Source organism: Rhamphochromis sp. 'chilingali', assembly GCF_963969265.1.
Source record: "Rhamphochromis sp. 'chilingali' genome assembly, chromosome: 1".
NCBI lineage: Eukaryota > Metazoa > Chordata > Actinopteri > Cichliformes > Cichlidae > Rhamphochromis > Rhamphochromis sp. 'chilingali'.
Window position 1 is genome coordinate 4,801,350 of NC_137929.1, and position 6,181 is coordinate 4,807,530.

Consider the following 6,181-nt stretch of genomic DNA (forward strand, 5'->3'; position numbering starts at 1 on the left):
TCATCTGCTGGGAATGACATGTTTCTTCTAGTATGTAAGGCTCAGCCCATCTTACTGGGACTTACTTTTGTAGATCCACATGCTCTAAACCTGCTGCTCCATGATTGGTGCAGAAGCTTTAAGCTACTATTAACAAATAATGACCATGGACTTAGTTGTTACTACAATAACTTATCATTGAGCAACTTTTAATTTTACTTGTAAAACTATGCAAGTAGAATTGAATGGGGCACAGTGAGCTGAGCACAGGCCCACTCTGTGACACTCAGAGGTTTGTGGATATCATACTGAGAGTATTGGACACAGTGCAGCCAGCTTGCAGCCACTTTCCCACCACTTTAGCACAATGTTTACATGAGACTCAGCCACACTAATGTTCCTGGGCAGACATGTGGTGCAGCATGGCTGATGGCACTGTACCTGCAGCTGTCATGGACAAGAACCACTCAATACCTCACCCAAGCCAAGCCTGTGCTGATGTTGTGATCTGAGACCGAGACACTAACCCAGGATCATGATATGATGTTGTGAGAGTTTCACTAAGAATTAGCTCTGATTACAAGATTTCAATCTATCGTAACTCTAATTTGTATTTACTTCAGTTTGTTCATCTTGGAGCTGTGTGCAGCTGAGGACAGTCTTATTATTACCAGGTGAGGATATGTAACAGCCACAGTCTGTAGAGATGATGTCACCATGGAGTGGTGATGTCACTGGAGCTGCCAATATGTGCTCCAGCCAAAGCTACACCAGAGGGTTGTGCTGTGTAACAGGTTGGTGCAGGTGGTGTTATCTACATTTGAACATTAGGCAACAGTCTCATGAAGACACTTTCTATTGTTCACTAAAGACCAACAATAACAGAGACAAAGGGAGAGCAGCAGAACTAGTGCTAACAATTAGCACTGCTAGCCTGCCCACCAACACCAGCTAATGTTCTAAAAACGATGATCAATGATTTTGCTGTAACGGCTCCAGCTGTCTGTGTCAGGGACACGTTGGAGATGAAGTGAGTGATCCAGTGACAAAGGTTTGGAAACCTGCAGTCAGCTGAGACTAAAGGAGTCACCTGACCGAGAGACCAAATGTTTCACTGAGAACGTCCAGATGAACAGAATCAACCTTTGGGATAATCTGTTCCACACATCCATGTTTCACTTACTGCATTATATTTCCTCATTGCTGTGCACACAGGCCTGTGGCTTATAACCAACTCCAAGTTCAGACTCAGAGGCTGCTGAAGCTGTTTTCTGGAACAGAGACGTGTTGGATATAAAACCAACTCTTCTTTATGTGTCAGCACTGAGGAAAGGAGCAGCTTCGTTTCTAAGTGTATGAAGGACTGTAGCAGTGTGTGTGTGAGCTTTATTTCACAGACAGAACCATGTCAAAAACACAACTTCAGGTAAAAACAATACAAAATCAAAGAGTCTGATCAGAAGGATTAAACAGAGGAGTGTGGGACTGTTTTTAACAGACAGCAGGTTAAGCCAGGCTGGAGGAGTAAACTGAGCCTCGGTGTGAGCAGCAGTGTGTTTGACAGGAAGCTGAGATAAACAGTCTGGAGCCCATTTAGTGCTTCATATGAAAGTGTGAGGATTTGAAAGCAAATCTAAAATCAAGCAGGAGTCAGTGTGAGAATGATTTGTGCTTTTCCTCAGTCAGATGCTGGGAGTTTCAGTTCATCCATGTTCAGCGTGCTGTGCTTTGTGTAACAGGAGAATATGACAGTATAAATCAAGTCTTCATGTCACTGAAAGCCTCCACAGTCTGCTATGGAGGTGCATCAGTTTGGATTTACAAGAAGAACATTTCTTAAACCTGCCACAAGATGGCGCTCCAACAGAAGGGATGTCCACAGTGTAACACAGACACACACATACTGTGTGAATGTGTGAGTGAATGGGCTTTCAACACAAGGCTTCTGCTGCTACCTTTAATGACATAATTAGCTAACAAGAACAAACTGTTAATTACCACCAAAGAACGGCTCCAGATTTTAGCTGCTGACCATTTTGTGAAACGTTGATTACATCAGCTTATTGTTGATTTTTCAACCTTAATATCAGCTGCTTTAAAGGAGCCTCGTTCTCTCGCAGTAACACTTTTCTTCACTAGATGCAGTGCAGGCACAGTCTGTGTTTCTAAACTACACACTAATGTTCATTGTTGTGCAGCTAAATCCTCCCTCTGGATGGGAAGAATCCCTGTCAGGCTTCAAACACCTGGCTTGGTGTTCTGGAGCTAATGTGTCACCTGTGAGGACTCTGAGATGAACACACAGCAGACACTTCAGTTCTCCGTCTGTGTGTCCTCAGTTTCCCAGCATGCCTTGGCTGTGGTGGTGGAGGTGAATGAGGGGGAACATGCTGCTCTGTCAGCACTCAGGTTTCATACCTGGTGATCTCAGAGGACAAAGCGGCATTACAGCAGCGCACGTTGATGAGACCTGATGCTCTGAACAGTTCAGACTTCAGCCTCACTCTGAGAAAACAAACGACTGACTGTCAGCAGCAACTACACCTGCTCCATCAGTGACGGAGAGAAGAACTGAGACTGAGAGACATACAGCTGCAGGTCAAAGGTCAGAAACGCCCGCTCTTTGTACGGGTCAGGAGTTAGTACTGCAGAGGTCAGAGGTCAGCTTGCTGACAAACCATTTGAAACAGTTTGGAGCTAAAAGCACAACAGCAGAGGAAAGAAGAGACACTGCAGAGATGATGCAAAATATTGTGTTTTGTTCTCAGCTGTCAAAAAGTGTAACACACGTGTTCCAGCACAGCCTTTGTGTACTTTCACTTCTCCATACTGTCCATTGGAAATCCTGTTTGTTCCTTTTTGATTTCAGTCCATGTGTCCAAAGCAAACTTCTGTCCCACACTTTCTCTGCTGACTCTTCACCGATGCTCAGATGATCTCAGATGATTTCACCAGAACTCATCAAAATTCGGGCTCCACAGAAACCCAGACGTCACTAAACAAGCGTAACAAGCAAAGTGAAAACTGGTCGTTCAGCTTTATTGACCAAAGATAAGCTCACATGTCACCTCATGACACAGACACTTATTTCCACAGCATGCACGAGGACTGACAATAAGTGTCTATAAAGCCACTTCTATCTGCCACACCTGTGCTTCTGTCATGGTTGCTCTCCTCTCACTCTGTCATTTATCCACAGTCTGCCTCCCTCTGCTCCGTCAGCTGACGTCCTCTCTACACCACCTGCTGTGTTTTATCCTGCAAAAACACATTTAAGAAGCGTTGCACCGAGTAACGGGAGTAACTGCTATAAAATCCATTTAAAGGAGGTGGTGCTGAGTGCTGTGACTGGGGTCCCACCACTGACATCACGGGTGGAGGACATGTTGGAAAACTGCTACAAAGTGCTGTGCAGCCAGCAGAGCTTACAGTCTGTCCTGTGTGTCATACAGGCTCTCACACTTAGTGTTTCTGTGACACATTGAAGAGAAGTTTGTGTTGTTCACAGTTGTGCTTGTACTGAGTGACAGCTGACATGACCTAACAGGAATAATGTGTCTGTGCTGAATGAGAAGTAACACACAATGAAGTCTTGATGCATCTCAATCATCCAGGAAAGTGAGTCTGTTGCTTCTGTTCATCTGGACGCAGCGTTTTGTGGGAGAAACGTGTCGTCATCATCAGGTGACGTCTTCAGTCTCAGCTGCAGGTTTCAGTCTTACAAACAGGACATTTGCATAAAGACTGAAAGCAGCTGCAGGAACGATGGGCTGGGAGCTCCGTTCCTTCATCTTAATTATGCAGATTCTCAGGACCATTGATCAACAACCACTGATCCATGTCCATGAGTCCCATTCACAGAGATGTGGGAATGGCTGCAGTCACAGCATGTAAGATGGAAATAAATGAGAAGTATTTAGCTGAAGTGGATTTGATTTATGTTACTTCTTTTTTAACTTGTAGTTCTACATTGGAAGATTATTGTGATATTGAAATATAAAAATACATTTATATTCTATTACTTTTTTTTCTCAAAAAAAATAAATCTATTTTTCATTTTGTAGCAGCATAGAGCTTTTTTCCAATTATTTTTTAAAAGTCAGGTCAAGGCTCCAAAAGCCCAAAGGCGATATAACAGTTTGTGTTTGCTACATGGATCATTGTAGTTCAGCTTTCCTTTGTTATATTTCTTTAAGAGCTCAAAATGTCTTCATTACATAAATCAAATGTAATTTTCTCTGTAGCACTTCATGGATTTCATAAGCAACACACTGTAGTTGTTCACACAAAGCATAAAGGTAAAAACAATATACACAGTGTTATCTTCATTTTAGATGTCACAAAGTATTTGCGGCTCCCAGTGTTTTCCCGAACCCTGACCCTTTGCGTGGAAACCGGGTCCAAAAGGCTCTTTGGGTGTTAAAGGTTGCTGACCCCTGCACTAGGCCCACTAGTCCCCAGAGATCAGGAAAAGGGCCTGAGGGTGCTGTGTTTGGAGTCTGCTGGTTACAGTGTGCAGGACCTCACAGGCTGCTGCAGCGTTAGCAGAGGGCGGGACATACACAGCTATCATAATCACGTGTGTAAACTCTCGTGGTAGATAGTACGGTCTCATGCTAACCGCTAGCAGCTCAATGTCCTTACAGCATAGCGTCTCTTTGATAGAGAAATGCCCAGAGTTACACCATCTATCGTTCACAAACACAGCCAGACCCCCTCCTCCCTTCTTACCACTCTCCGCTGTTCTGTCATAAGAGGCTCAGCAGCTAAAGCAGCACACCTGGGTCTCCCAGCCTATTAAAAGCAGCCCTTTGCTTCACCTGCTTCACTAAACATTATTATTTTAAGCAGAGTGGTGTGATTTATGTAGGCATTGCTGTGTGACAGGATGACTGTTATGGCCCTGTCCATAATCTGTTTTGGTGGCTGTTGTTGTCTGTGCCTTTAAGTTTTGCAGGTCCCGCAGTGGATGAGCTGACGGCTGCTGATTGGTCCCCTGGCCATGTGATCCTCTTCAAATCCCTCACCAGCAGTTGTCCTGGGGCAGCCACTGACAGCAGCAGCAGACCTGACCCTGGCCTCCAACACCTGAGACATTTGTGCCTGTGACTTTTTGCGACTTTTCGGAGTTTTGTATATAGTGTGTACATTAGTTTTCATTGTAAATAGCACTGCAACAGAAGGGGTGAGCTGCCTTATTGTTTTTCCTTGCACTGTTTTCTCCTGTTTATTTCAGTTAGGGAGTTAGGTGTAGCGCTTGTCTTTTGTTTGATGTTTGATTTCACATAGGGTTTTAGATAACACCTTCTCCTGACTTAGCTTGTTTTGTTTGTTATTTTGGCCTTTGTTCACCCCGGAGCTTTTTTTTTGCAGTGTAGAAAAATAAATCACGATTCACTAAGAAATTGGTTTCCCTTTGTGTATGGTTTTGGGGACCAGGGCGGGGCAATCCTTCCAAACTTGTGTTGCGTTCCTGTACCCCTAGACTGGGGCGTAACAATGACTTTTCTTGCACACCCACCAAATGAGGGCGCACATGCTTCCACGCCCACTGGTGACTGCACACATCCTTTCAAGGAAGCATTTCATTCATCCCTAACAAATGGAAGAAAACACTGTGCAGCGTGTTCAGGTTTGAACGTGGCCCTGGCCTCTCTCTGCATCCACCTGGCACATGCAACACACATCCACTCCCTGCTGAACTGCTTGTATTTGATGTGTTGAAGTTTTGGTAAAGTTTGAATAAATTCCACTTTATTTATAGGAACATTTCATCTGTGGACTCCTGCTTCCCCTCTCCTTGAGCCAGTTTGTGACGGGAACATGACATAAGAAAAGTAATTTATCCCTTTTTGATTCTGTGTATCTGGCGCTCATCCAGTGAGTTCACACTTGGCAGAAACAGACTGAATTTGTCTGGAGAACTTTGGCTTCAGCCAAGTTAGATAAACACACTGTGTCTCTGTCAAAACAGCAGTGTAGTTGTGGCACCCCTGTGAGGGAATGACCACATGAATATTATTTTGTGTAAAACACTCATGTAACGGGACATTTTTCATTGCTATATGTATTTATTTTCAGTTTCTTTAAGAGGATAGAAAATCCATGTAACAGGGATTCATTTTATGTTAGAAAGCAGTGAGGGCGGAACTTTGGTGCTTGCTCCGGGGTTTCGGGGAGCAGTAAGTGGAGCCCACCTTCC